Consider the following 15,369-nt stretch of genomic DNA (forward strand, 5'->3'; position numbering starts at 1 on the left):
TCTGGTTCTTTCAGCACCCACTTTTCAGAGATGCAAACGGTTCAGGAGCAGTGACATTCTTAACCCACAGCTACTTGGAGCTGGGTCACCTCTGCACCATAAAGGAGCGGTGCTCACCCTCCCAGCAGCAGGTCCAGCACCCATTGGGCAGAGGTGAGGTCTCAGCAGGAGCACAGGAAAATGGGAGAGTCAGAGAGGTCACTGCCCAGGTGCCACAGTTAGTGCTCCAGCAGCTTCTCCAGCATGTCTGCTTGAACTGTCCCTACGCAGCAAGCCTCCCCTCTCTGGGGTGGGACAAGGTGGGGTCACAAACTCAGGGCAGCTTGGATGCCCAACCTCCTCCATGGGAACAGAGTCACTGACCTCATGTCATAGAGGGCACCGAGGCTCCAAGAGGTCTTGATGTGAGCTGACTTGTCACAGGGCTGGAGACATGGCCAGCTGTGAGTATACTGGAAGACAACAAACATTTTTCAATGGCTTAGAAGAGTTACCATGTTAATTCTCATTTCTTTAACCATTTAAAGGAAAATGATGCATGATTTTTTTCATACTCTAAATGCATCTGCAGAAATAAACGTGGGTTCTAGAATAGCAATAACTATATGACAACTAAAAAAAAGTAAAATTACTTATTAATATCATGCTGAAATTGGCCAACATTCAAATTTCCCCCTTATTCTCACAATGCCCCAGTTTGTCAAACTGGGATTTAATAAAGAATCAGGATTCCACCTCGCAATAACCTGGATAGAGACCACTCTTCATCCGTCAGGTCCCGGTCTCCTGGTGAAAGGCCTCCCTGCTGAGATAATAAACAAAATGTTCTCCTTTGGTCTCTAAAGGATGACCCCAGAGGCTTGTGGGAAATGTAGTCTCGCCCTCCAATGACGTCACCAGCCCAGGAGGAGTAAACAGCCATTCCAAGTTCCTTCTACGCATGTGCTGCTCCACTCGCTCTGCCCTCTGGGAAATGTAGTTTTCCTCTGCAATGAGGCCACCTGCGCAGGACTGTGGGAAGGGCTTTTCTTGGTATGTTCTGCGCATGTGTGACTCCGTCCACGCTGCTGCTGTCCCCAAACTGCTCCTCAGATTTTGCCCCTGGATCGTATGTCCCTGGAGGTGGGTGCGAGGGTGAAAGAGGAGCCCGCGGGCCTCGGGGTTCTGGGGAACAGGACGGTGTCCCGGCACTTGGGGGCAGAAGTGCTGCGAGCCTCGGGCGGGCGGGGCCTGACGTGTGGCGTGAGCACGGACCTGGGCCGGGAAGGGGAAGGGGCGCCCGGGCTGCGCTTTCTAGACGTTTCCAGACGGTTCTGTCAGAGGACGGTGCTGCCGGGTGTGCAGAAGCCAGTTCCAGATGTCCCAGGATGGGGGCTCAGGTCCCAGGTGGCGATGGGAATGTGGGTGGGGGCGTGTGAAGACAGCGAGCCTGGTAGGTGTGGGGAGGTCACGTTCCAGCTCCGCCATCAGGAACCTGGTACTGACCTATGGGACGTTCACTTCACCATCTGTACCGTGAGCGTGTGGACATTAGTGTGATGCCCCAGATCCCAGAAAAATAACTGTGAGGTTTGTGCAGACAGAGTGTTACGCTGTGGCCGTTGTGTTATGGGATGTCTCAGTGTCTCTTCAGGAGGTCACGTTTCTGGTCCCTCCTGCCCTGTGTGGCCTGCCTGGCGCTCCTGGTCTGAGTTTACCAGAAGTTGATACACAACCTTGTTTCCAGTTCAGTGACTTTTAGGAAGGAGATTAGGGCACTGGATGTTGATCCCACTTTCTTTGGAGTGAAGGATGTGTGACAAACTTGAATAGGAATCCCACCTGGGGGAGCATCGTTGTGGCCGGAACCCTGTCAGTACCGCTTCAGTCCCAGAAAGGTGAAGGTCCCAGCTTTGCACAGCCCAAACAGTAACTGTGTCCAGTGTTTACAATGCACTGCAGTTGGTGATGACACCTCACTCAGTAGCTGTCTGAGACTGTATGGTATCGAAAGATTTGGGCCAACTTTCAGAAGGGAGAAGTGAGTTAGACTGAAAAAGAGAGGCAAGGACCCAGGAGGTGTTACTTATTGAAGGGGGTTTGAAGGTGTCTGTGGGGTGCAGGAATAACCTGTCACCGCTGAGAGGATCTGTCTGCAGTGCTCTCTGAACACACGCGCATTCCTTCAATCTTCCCTCACTGTTCCCAGTGTCTGAGCTCTCAAACCCAGCCTGTCACCAAATTTGGAATCTAGAGATGTGCTGATGGTTCTCTATCTTCATAGTTATTTTCTGGTCATTCATGAATGGTTTTCCCCACATTTCTGCCGTATAAGAAAAGTTAAAAATTTGTTTATGAGGAAATGTGACTTGCCCAGGGTCACGTGATTTGTTGATGTTCGACATCCTGACTTTTTGGCTAGCGTTTTACATTTTGCCATACTTAAGTCAAAACAAGTGTTTTTTCACATTTGAGATTATCTTTGTAATGTGGAGGTCAACTTAGAGCGAAAATTGCCTTATCATACATACCTTAAACATATCTATCCTTTTTTAACTCCGGAATTTTCTTTGGATTATGTCACCTCAAAGGGTAAATAATGTATTTAATTTTCACTTCATGTTAGTAGCCTATTCTTCAAAAGCATAAATTTTGCAGGAGTATATTGGAGGCAATTTTACATTATTTAAATGGGAAAATTAGATTGCACTTCCCTTCTACTCAAAACCAATTTCTTAAATGTAATTAAAATGCTAGTGTGCTTCAAAAAGTTTATGGAAAGATTTCTATTCTCTTTCCATTCTTTTTTTCCCTGAACTTTTGGAAGTACCCTGGCAGAGTACATTACACACTTACAAGAAACACCCTTCTTATGTTGTATGTTTTTAAAGTAAACAACTTGTATGTGATGTAAAAAACAAAACAAAACAAAACTTACAACTTAGTTTACAGATGTGGAAACAATTGTTTTTTTATGATTCACATAGCCTCTATTAGGGCTAGAAACCTCACTGAAATCCATGTAGTTGACATTCATTTTGATTTTCAAAACTTCTACCTGTGTTTGTGTAGTCATATTGATTAAATTTGACTTGTAATTTAAGTCTTTCTCCCCCATATAATTGTGTTAAATATCTTTTGAGTTTCGTGGCTTTAGGTGTATCATTCAGCATTTGCTGTGTGAGGAACAAATCAAACCCCACAGGCTTAAATCCCAACCATCTTATTTTTTTGAAGTTCTATGGATTCACATCTTGGGGTGCATTTACTTGGGCTGTTCTCATTCTAGTGTTCCCTGGATTACAAATATGGAATTAGTCACCTGGTATCTTGACTGAGGCTGTTTGGTTAAAGATGGTTTCACTCACATGACCTGTGGTTTGTGCTGACCTTTGGCTGGGCCCTGTGTCTCCCCAGCCTTCTTCACAGTATGACTGTGTTTAGCAGGCAAGCTCCAATGGGCTGTACTTTGCAATGTATGTTTGTGTGACATTTTCTAACATGCCACTGTCCAAAGCAGGTCACACAACAAAGACTAGTTTATTGTCAGAGCATACTATATGAGGGCTTGGGTACAGGGAGATCAGTGTACCAGAAGAAATATACATTGTGTGTATTTTTTTTTTACCTGTATAATCATGGCAAAATATGCTGGGTTGCAAAATATGCATTATCCAGATATTTAGGTACATAAAAGTAAGAAGTGTTAAAATGGAAACACTTTTTTGGAGTCATGTGTCAACTTAATATGTTAATAGGGTAACAGTAAACATAGCCAAGCTATTCCTACAACACTAATTTTAGTAATGCCATGTGCTTTTCTTTGGTTTAAGTTACTAAGTTATATGTTTAGGTAATATTGATTTGTGCTGAGTCAGTAGGTTATGTATGTTTTCATTAACCCAAAAATAAATTGAGTGTGTAATGTGTAGCTATTCATGTACTTGTAACTGCATCTTTAATGGGGTCCTTGTTGCCCCTTATTGAGGCATTAAGGACTGTTCTCTCACAGTAAGGCGTTTTGTTTCTTGGCCTTTTACTCCTAATAAGTAGAGAGTTTTGGGAAGGAGAACCTAGAGCCCAGGCAGAACAGTTCTCTCCTTAATCCTCTTCATTTTCTTTTCTCCCAGCTATGCTGCCAGAGTGTGCTATGGGTTTAGTTTACAAGAGCAACAGAAGATGAATAAATCTCCGGTGAGTTTTTTGGTTATTTATTACTCACTCTTATTTTGTTGTATTACATGGGCTTTATGGCATGTGTAAATTAAAATTGAAAAGTGCAAATGAGTAAAACTCAACTTGAAAGAAATGTAAGATAAAGTTGGCATGTAGATAGAGCAGTTTGTAAGACCTCAGAATCACCTAAGTTGAAAAATTTGTCTCTGGTCTTTGCAATGTCATGGAAAAAAGGTGGGCACTTGTTTACATGATTGTAATGGAAACTTAGAAGAGAATCTGCCACATTCTCTTGGGATGTGAAGATTTGGTGGTACTAAATTCTGTAAAACTATGACTATTAGAAAGTTTTTCACTGCTGACCTGGAAATCAACATTTCTCACTTCCTGCAGTGGAAATAGTTACCTAGTTCTTAGGAACAAGTTGCTTAGTAAGCTTTTTATAAAGTTTCTAAAATAAATCTAGTTCCAGATGGCTTTGGAAGACTGTACTAGATTCATAGGTAAAACCTAGAATTATAACCTAAATTATAGTCAAATCCAATGACTATTCTCTAGTCTTTTTCTAGCTTGAGTCTTTTGCTACATTTTGAACTCCTGTTCATGATATTCTCCTGGAAATTCCTCTGTGTTAGTTTATTAGTTTGTTTCATGACTTCACTGATGGTTTTTGCTCTTTTCTCCTGAATTCTTCTACTTTCTTCTTTATAACATAGCTTATCGCAGTGCTTCATCCTGTGCCCTGTTCTTCTCATGTGAAATTCTTTCTCATTGATTCAGTCATCTGTATTTTTTACTCCTCTTTCTCTCCAGGTTGTGCTAATTCCCTAGTCTTTGATCGTAGGATGAACTCTGTTGAATGCTTGTTTGTGGCTATTCAAAGTGCATCTGAGGGGGCTGGCTTCTAAGCTCAGTTGTTAGATCATCATGTTTTAACATCGAGGTCAAGGGTTCAGATCTCTGCACCAGCCACCTGCCAGGAAAAATAATGTCACCTAAGGTCAACAAATCTAAAATTAAAACCACTTCCCCATCTTCTCTTATATGTGCGATCACTACACCCAGCCACTGACACAAGCCACCAAAATGAGATATCTCCTGGACTCCTCCCTGTTTCTTGGGTCTAATTTTTTCTTGTGTTACTTTCTGCTACTTTGTTTTGTCTTTTCATTTCATTCTAATTTCCATATACACTGCTGATATAGGAGGAGATGTTGGTATTTACAAAGACAGTATCTTTGTTCCATTGGAAACATCATTCTTGTAAAAACCTGAAAGTAATGTGTGCTGGGTTATGAGATTCAATCCCCCGTGATGTATGCTTCACTGGATGACATCCTTAGGAGTCTATGGGGAGAAAGCCTTCAGGAGTGACTGGGACATGTTTGAACAATGATCAAAAAAAAAAAAAAGACATGGAAATAATAAAAACAGAAAGCACAAATTTTCTTAATGTGTGCTGTTGACTTCTATAAATTTACAGCAGTGATTCTATTTATAGTTTTTATTAATATACAGTTATCTGCTTGTAGTTCAATAAGACCCATAATGCTTTTAAACTTTCTTACAGATTGTATTTTATTCTCCTATTTCAGATAATTACTTACAAATGAATGAAAAAATGGATGTGTGCATTAGTCATCAGAATGTTTTTAAAGCAGAACTGCAGCTAATAGCTAGTTAATACAAAAATTGACAAAGCAGTTAATTGAACGTTTACATTCATAATTGTAGTTTGAGATGTAAGATAAGATTTGAAATGCTTTCTTTCTTTGTTTTGAATCTGATATTCAGTGTGAACTTACACTCTTCATGTTTCAAATCAGAGTACTACCTAAGGTCCCTAATAATTTTGGTTTTCCAGTGATCTGCTCTGCAACAAAGAATCACAAAACTTCATGGCTTAAAATAAGAACATCTTCTTATTACATGTCACAATGTTTTTGGGTCAGTAAACTGGAGAGTGTGATGTGGGTTGTCTGCTACAGGATATCTCTGCTCTGAGCTGGAAAAACTCTACTGGCTCATAACATTGAGCAGAAATCCAGCCCTCTCTTTGTGGCCATATTGAACTTCCTCACAGACTGGCATTCTCAGGGTAGTCAGGTTTGTCTGGCTTCTCCCAGAGCAAGTGACCAAGACACCCAGGCAGAAGCTGCAAGGATTCTTATTATCTCTACTCAGATATCAAAACATCTCTTCCAGTGTATTCTCTTAGTCAAGCACATCACTAAGAACCAGGCAATTAGGTTCCACCTCTCAATAACAGGAATAGCAAGACTTTGTAGCACTCTTTAATATACCACAGTTTGCTCTCTGACCATAAATATCTACCACATGCAAAATATACTTTTTTGAAGAGCCTTAGAAATATCCTACCATTATGCAGTTGAGAAAAATCCAAACTAAATTGTTGCTTTGCATTGCTTTGCCCCACCCATGGATTTGTCACCCTACTTCCTCTGGGTGATGGAGATGAAAGGATTACTCAAAGCCCATCTCTTTTGAGCAGTGAGAGGCCCCAAAGTGAGAGGCATTTCTTCCTTGGGAAATTAACACTGAATTGGGTTCCTCTTCCTGCATTTATTTTCAAGACCAGGAAGTTACAGGAAGAGAAAAAGGTGGGGTTATGGTTTAACAGTGTAGGCTGGTAACTTTCAGTGAAACAAGCCAGGTGACATTCCAGTAAGGCAATTAAGTGGTCCTATCAACAACAGTTTGATCTTAGCAAACATTCCTTCTTAACAGCAATTTCTCAGTATCTTTACATAACAATCAGTAACTAGTCTGTCTTTGAGCCAGCAACCTGCTGTGCCACAATCCTTAACTTGCAACCGAGACTTATACCCTGAGGGAAATTTCCTCTCCTTGCAAGGTCAATATTTGAAACTGCAAGGCTTTGGAAAACCAGGCCCTGTGAAGTACATATGCTTTTTAGTATATTCCACACTAAATAAGCTCCGGAGTCCTGTCATCTTTTTAACACACATCCAGCTTACAGTGAACAGACAGGCATGACCATGTGTGCACTTTTCCTCACACAGTGTTGGTGAGAATGGGCAGCACCCCATGGGCTCTGGTCTGAGTAGCTTCTTATTTCAGTCAGGCACCTGCTTTAGTATTTCATTAGGGTCTAGTCCTCGTCCATGGAAAAGATGATTTGTGCCTCTTCACTGTGTCCTCTGGACTCTCACCATTCTCTGTCAATATCTCTTTTCCTTAAATGCCTGGGTTTGCAGTTGACTGACTTTCTTTACCTATTTTTCGTTATTATATGTTGGTGGATCCAACAACCTTCCTTATTATTTTTTTCTCACTCTGGCCTTTTGATACAGAAAATTATCTGGTGTAATCACTGCCATAAAACATGGGTTCCATTGTGCTAAAATCCAGTAGACCAATGCTACCCTCACACATTCTGAGTCAGGCCCTTTGTTCTCTGACCTCCCTGTCTCTCTATGGTGGCTATTTCCTTAGAAGTTTTATGTTTACTAGGACTATCTATGTGTCAAACCCTAAGGTAGTTAGAAAGCTAGAAATACTTTTGTTCTTTTTTTGTTTTTGGAAAATGATGGATTTGATACTTGCCAAAGAACAGTTTAACAGTTTGAAAATATTTTTGTGGGAATATGGATTAAAAAATAGTTTTATTTCAAACTCAACAAGTGCTGGCTCCTTCATATTTTCTCTAAATTGTTTGAAAATTGAACATCCTTCTTTTATTTTTTCAGTGACAGAGACAGGAGGCCAGGTAGCACTTTTAATTTTCTGCCCAAAAGTCACCTTTGGCAGACACCGAGATGGTGAGATGCCTTTCAATTTTCCATGTTATGGGAGGTGATAGTGTGGCCCAAATCCTTCAGTGTTCCATTTATATCTAGTAACATAATTTGTTTTGAACATTCTTTTGCAAGTATTAATATTTCCACTTAAGCTTTTCATAATTTGTGTTGCTATGGTAGATATATTTTTCATTATTTTACATAGTCTGTTTCTTTGTATTTATTATTTATTTACTTAGTTAGTTTTTAAAAAGATGACCGGTAAGGGGATCTTACGCCTTGACTTGGTGTTGTCAGCACCATGCTCACCCAAGTGAGCTAACCAGCCATCTTTATATAGGGAACTGGACCCATGGCCTTGGTGTTATTACCACCACACCCTCCCCAGTGAGCCACGGGCCGGCCCTGTTACTTTGTATTTAAAGTGTAGTTCTCTGGACAACATATTGTTGGGTCTTACTTTTCTATAAAATTTGACATTCTTTGCCTTGAGTAAAATATGTAATGCAATTCCATTTAAACTAATTATTGATATTGTTTAATTTAAGTGTGCCACTTTGCAGTTTCCTATTTATTTGCCTCATCTGCCTTTTAATCCTCGGCTTTTTATTTTCTAACTTTTTAGCAATTAATTCATTTTTAAAAAACATTTTAGTTTTGTCCGTCTATTGGCTTTTAAATTAATTTATTTTTAACTTTGATAAAATGCATATAGCATAAAATTTACCATTTGCATCATTTCTTAACCTTTACATAGTGTTAAGTACATTGACACTGTTATGCAGGAGATATCCACAAGATTTTTATCTTGGAAAACTGTAACGCTATATAAATTAAATGACAACTCTCAATTTTCCCCTTCTCCTAGCCTCTGACAACCACCATTCTACTTTGTGTTTCTGAAACTTTGACTCTTATCAGTGGGACCATACAATACTTGGCATTTTGTGACTGTCTTATTTCACTTTGCATGATGTCCTCAAGGTTCCATGTTATAGCATATGTTCAGATTTCCTTTCTTCTTAAGATTGGCTATTATATCTTTTTATTTATATACCACATTTTATATATCCATTCATTTATGGCTGGACATTTGGGTTGCTTTGACCTCTTAACTCTGTGAGTAATGCTGCTATGAACACAGGCATGGAAATGTCTTTTAGAGATTCTGGTATTATTTTGGATATATTCACAAAACTTGGATTTATGAATCCTATCATAATTCTATTTTTACTTTTTTGAGAAGCCGCCATACTATTTCTTTTAAAATAGGGGCTGAACCACTTTACATTCTCACAAAAGCATACAGAGTTTCCAATTTTGCCAATAATTATTTTCTATTCAGTGTGAAATGATATTTCCTTGTGGTTTTGCATTTCTGCCATGAGCTTGTTAGACATTGGTATATCAATTTTGTAGAAATGTCTGTTAAAGTCCTTTGCTTATTTTTTAATCTAATTATTCATTTTGTTATTTAGTTGTAGGTGTTTTTTCAATGTATTCTTCATGTTAGTTTCTTGCAGATGATTTTCTCTCTTTTCTCTTTTTTGAGTTGCTAATGTAAATAGTATTGTGTCTTTTGTCTTAAATTTTACTTAGTCATTGCTAGGGTAAAGAAAAGTGGTTAACTTCTGTATTAATGTTGTATCCTGCAATCTTGTCCTAATCAGTTATTAATTCACAGAGGTTTTCATTTACTTGCTAGAATATTTTACACTGATAATCATATCATCTGAAACTAAAGACAATTTCATTTATTTCTTTCTCAATCTGTAAATCTTTTATTTTATTTTGTTGTGTTATGGCTACGCAGTAATTTTAGTGCAATATTGGGGGAGTGATGAGAGGGTACATTCTTGCTTTGTTCCTGATTATCTGGGAAAGCTTTTAGTTTCTCACCATTAAGGATGATGTTAGCTGCAGTTCTCCTGTAGATAATCTTTATCAAGCTGTGATGTTCCCCTCTATTCCTAGGTCACTGAGAATTTTTACGATGAATGGATGCTGTATTTTTTCTAATGCTTTTTCTGCATCTATTGATGTGATAATGTGATTTTTTTGTTTGTTCTAGTATTTTCATTTTATCGATTACATCAATTGATGTTATATGTTGAACCACCCTTGCCCACCTGGATAAATACCACATGGTGCATAATTCTCTATGACATTGTTGTATTAGGTTTGTAATATTTTATTGAGCTTATTTGCATGTGTATTAGGGTTCTTCAGAGATACTGAATCAATAGAATATGTTATAATTATATGAGAGGGATTTATTAGGGGAATTAGTTTATGTGGCTATGAAGAAAAGTCCCACAATAGGCCGTCTATAAAGTGGATGTTTGTAGCGTGGTTCAGCCAAGTCCAAAAGCCTCAAAACCAGGGAAGCTGTTGGTGTCCTTGGTGTAAGTTCTACAACCCCAAAACTGAAGAGTCTCGAGCTCTGATGTCCATGGACAGGAGAGAAGAGTGTATCCCAGCTCCAGCAGAAAGAGCGAGCTCCACCTCTTTCCTCTGTCTTTTGTTCTCTCTGGACCCCCAGTGGATTGGATGATTCCCACCCACACTGAGGGTGGGTTTTTCCCACCCAGGCCACTCAGACTCTCATACTAATCTCTGCTGGAAACATCCTCATGGACACACCTAAAAAGATAGCTTTACCAGGTTTCTCAGCATTCTTTCATCTAGCCAAGTTGACACCTAGAATTAAACTTCACAGCATATATGTTCATGAGAGATAATAGTTTGTACTTGGGAAGTATTTCATCTTCTATTATCCGCAATAAGTTGTAGGAAGTTGGTATATTTTTTTCCTTAAATGTTGGCTTGAATTCCCCTGTGAATACTTCTGGGCCAGGTGCTTCTGTTTTGAATGTTGTTATTTGTTTTCTCAATTTTCATAGTAGATACAGGCCTATTCACATTGTGTATTTTTGTGTGTGTGTTTTGGTAAACTGCCTTTTAAGGGATTGGTCCATTTCATGTAGGTTGTCAAATGTGTGAACAGAGTTGTTCATATTATTTATTATTTGTTTAATGTCCACAGGACCTGTAGTGATGTCCTGTCTTTCATTTCTCATATTAGTAATTTCTGTCTGGTGTTGATTACCTTTTGTTTAGCCTGATTATAGGCTTATCAATTGTATTGAACTTTTTAAAGAATCACCTTTTAAGTTTATTTTTTCTCCAGATTATTTTTCAATTTTATCTCTCTTCTAGTTTTTATTTCTTTTCTTCTACATCCTTTCAATTTAATTAGGTTTTTTATATTCCCCTAGTTTCCAAAGGTAAGAACCTAGATTATTGATTTTAGATGTGTGTGTATGGTTTTTTTTAATTTATGCATTCAGTGCCATAACATTTTTTGAGAGCACTGTTATTTCTGTATCCTACAAATTTTGGTAAGAGTCATTTTCACTTTTTTTTTTTTCTGGTGGCTCACCAGTACAAAAATAGAACTCCTTGACCTTGGTGTTACAATGCTGTGCGCTAAACAAGTGAGCTCCATTTTCACATTTATTTACTTAAAATATTTTTAATTTTTCTTGAGTTTTTTTTTTTAACTGATGAATTACTTAGAATGTATTGCTAAATCCCACCCTACTTGGGGATCTTCTAGTTATTATTTTATTGCTGATTTATACTTTAATTACTTTGTGGTCTGTGAGCACATATTGTATAATTTCTATTATCTTAATTTTCCTAAAGTGTGCTTTAATGCTCTGAATATGGTCTTAGTGATTTTAATGTGAGTTTGAGAACAATATCTATTCTGTTGTTGGAAGAAGTAGTCTGTAGATATCCATTCTATCCAGATCATGTTATTAACTATGCCTTTATGGTTTTCTGTCTGTTGATGGAGGGTGTTGAAATCTCCAGTTTTGATAGTGGATTCTTCTATTTCTCCTTGAAGTTCTATTAGGTTTGGTATCACATAGTTTGATAATCTCTTTTGAGGCAAATACATATTAAGAATTGTCCTCTGGGAGAATTAATTCATATATTATGGTTTAATGCCACATTTTCTTCTCCTCTATCTTATGTTTAATTGTTTCCGCAGATTATGTACCTTTTTTTTTTTTAACTTTCAACATGCTAGGTTCACTCACTCTGATGTCTTCAGATAACGTGGAAATTTTGATACTTCTGAAATCTTTACCATCAGTTTAACTTTCTCCCTTGATGCTGGAATCATATACACAATTGCCACTTGGACATTTCCACAGATATTTCAAGTATTATATTTTCAAATCTGTTTCACTTTTCCCCATTATATATTTATCCCATTTTTCAAACTTTTCTTTACAGGGCCAGGACCTAACTAGCTGTGACTATGTAGATAGCCTGAGAGTAAAACTCCTCTTTTTAATTTCTACAGAGCAAATTACTACCATGTTCTTTTTTTGCTTTTTCTTTCACTTTTTCATAGTGTTGTCTCTATTATGTGTGCTTATTTCACCATGTTGTAATGTAGTTGGTTTCTGTCATGCTGTTTTCTTCCCCTCTGACTCTCCCTAAAAGCCTTTTTCATTCTCCATGTGTAGTGCATGACTGTTAAAATGCAAATAAAGTATCTACTTTCAGGACCACATTATTTGCTCCCTGTGGTTTAGAAAGTTGCAGTGTACATCCTCATGTAGACACAAGCAGTCCATTGGCACATAGGAAAGAAATTTTGAAATGCCTTTTTTATGTACTTTTAATTCATAAGTAATTAATAAACAATAACTACATAAAATGTTTTACTGTTTGAAATACATCACATATTTAAGTGCAGAATCATTCTATTGTGTATTATCATGCACTCAGACATGGTGCTGTGTGTAGTTCCATTAATGTGGGGTGTGTTCTTCATATTCTTGTGACTGGTCTTTTGCTGTTTCCTCATATTCAAGAGACCATGCACTTCACATGGATGATTTTAACTTTTTGGCATTTCTGTTAAGTGCAAACTGAATACAAAATAACACTATATTCTCTATTTTTTCTTACCCCAGTCCATACTCTAGTTGAGTTTAAAATTGTTCATCTTGCAGAGTATTTCAGGAATGTATTTATGTGTATGTCTTCATTCCTGTTTATACTCTCCTTGAAAAAGAAAAAAATTATTCACATTTTTATCACTAACAACAAGTATATTTCTTAAGGTATAAAACTAAGTTTTGTAATATTATTTTTAGAAATAACTTATTATAGTCTGATATTTGTCATTTGATTTTTCTTCCATTCTATGGAGTACAAAACAGTGGCATCTTACAGAAGACAGATATGACACATGCACACACATATGTGTCAACTCCCATATTTCTGTTTTGAGACCCCGTGATTTTGACTCGAGTTGGAAACAATGTATCATTACAGGAGTTGGTGTCATTTGGGCATACGGCTGTGGACATCACCTGGGAGGAGTGGCAGAACCTGAATGATGCTCAGAGGACTTTATACAGGGATGTGAAGCTGGAGACCTACAGCAACCTGCTGTCACTGAGTAAAACTCCCCAGTAACTTTCAGGTGAACCAGTTTCTTTTTTGTTCATAAATATAGGAACCATTTATAGGGTTTCATACTATTTTGGTAAGATTACATTTCATGAAAACGTGCTATCTCTCTTTATCATGAGGTTCAAATTGGCCTCTTTATTGCACAACTTCAGAAGTTGAGCTCTTGCTGTTCTTCCGAGGATCAGATATAGCAGCTTTCAAAAGTCCTACATTTCTTCCCATTAACAGAACACTACATTAACAAAGCTGAGTTGATTGTCAAGTTAGAAGAAGGAGCAGAGCCATGGACAAATGAAGAATGCCCAAACAAGATCATGCAAGGTTTGTGAGCAGATATTCGGCAGAAGCCAAGTAAAGCCCATTAGATGTTGGCAGTGTTCAGCTGCTTCTAGCAGTTTTCACCCCAAGTCCCAGACCTGAAAATGGCACGTCTTCAAGCCCTTTATTACATAATCATCGAGGTTTGGTGACCCATGGACATCCCAATATTTTATTTTGCTGAATCTGTTTTAAATGAACCCAAAATCTAATTCCTACATTTGTCTTCTTTGACATTTATTTTTCCTATTTGCTTTCTCAATGTTTTCAGATGCACTTGTGTCCTCAATTCTCATGTACATTTTTTCATACTCTATCTGTTTTCTGTTGCTTGTAACAGAATACCTGCAACTGGATAATTGATGAAGAAATATATCTTTTTCTTACAAGTCTGTTCTGCAGTGTCAGCATTCTAAGTTCAAGGGGCTGCATCTGGTTAGGTTCATTGTTCTGGTGGGGACTCTTCACAGAATCAGAAATTAGTGCAGTACATCACATAGGAAGTCCATAAGAAAATAGGAAATGAGGTACAGCAGTGAGCCTTGTACCACCACACGAAAATCCTGAAACTGAGAAGAACCCTGCATGAGAAAGGGGAAAGGGGTGGTCCTTGACTTTGAAGGAAAACCAGGAGAGTCTTGGTGCCAAGGCCATGTGAACTAAAGGTTTGATGTTGAGGGCATAAGATTGTTCTTTGGGAGTGGAGTTAAAAGTTAGCATTTTTCTGTTTTCTTTGTGTAAATCATTCAAAAAAATGAGAAACATTCAGGAGAATATTTTTATTAGAATAGAAGACCACCAAAGCTTCACTGCACAAAAAAAGCTTTCACAAGAAATGAACTATCATGTGGTGGTCTGTGGACCAGAAATTGGGAATAGAATACAAGTTGATTTGAGAAGGAGTCAAAAGAACATTTTTCAAAGGTGGGGTGGGAACAGCCTTGGATGCAGAACCATATATTTTAGAACAGAAGTAGGTGTCTAGGGGGGAGATCTGAAGTTTCCTTTATTGTAATGGTTTAAAAGAAGAAGATGTTATCATTTTAGAGAAACTTGGAGGAAGCTACCTTTATCTAGGTTGGAGAAAAGTATATTATTTGAAAAACTTCCACATTCCTGTAGCCATTTTCTAAGGAAGAATTGGAAAGCATATAAACACAAATCCAAAATCCTTATCCTAAGCCATATTCCTGCATATGTGGTAATAAATTGGCTCACTTCTGTACCTGAAAATACCTGATGAAGGAAAACCTAGCCACCTTCATAGTGAAAAAGTGAGAACAATAGCAGGAGACACCCACTGTTATAAAAATAAAAGAGAATGATGTAAAGAAATGAAAGTTGCTTAGTTGAAAACTACAGGGCACAGGGTAAAAATTCTTAACAAATATTTACTCATAAATTCAACCTTAAAAATGAACAAAGAAGGAAAGAAAAGTATGGTATAACATTAGAAAAATGTATTAGTACAATAGTACACTGTCAGTAAGAAGAAATCCCATAAACTCCTGAAAGCAATATATATTATTGATTGTATTATAAAATCTTTTGTTACTATGATTGGAGGGCATTTCCGTACCTTTACTTGAACAATCAATGACATATGCTTATG

General features: G+C 37.9%; 1 long non-coding RNA gene across 1 annotated transcript; it reads left to right on the forward strand.

Moving 5' to 3' along the window:
• The first annotated feature begins 1,046 nt into the window (after positions 1-1,046).
• Positions 1,047-14,106, forward strand: LOC134365184 (uncharacterized). The gene is made up of 4 exons (XR_010021952.1): positions 1,047-1,122; positions 4,110-4,173; positions 13,299-13,449; positions 13,668-14,106. It is a non-coding gene; the product is annotated as an uncharacterized LOC134365184 (long non-coding RNA).
• The last annotated feature ends 1,263 nt before the right edge of the window (positions 14,107-15,369 follow it).

Source organism: Cynocephalus volans, chromosome 16, assembly GCF_027409185.1.
Source record: "Cynocephalus volans isolate mCynVol1 chromosome 16, mCynVol1.pri, whole genome shotgun sequence".
NCBI lineage: Eukaryota > Metazoa > Chordata > Mammalia > Dermoptera > Cynocephalidae > Cynocephalus > Cynocephalus volans.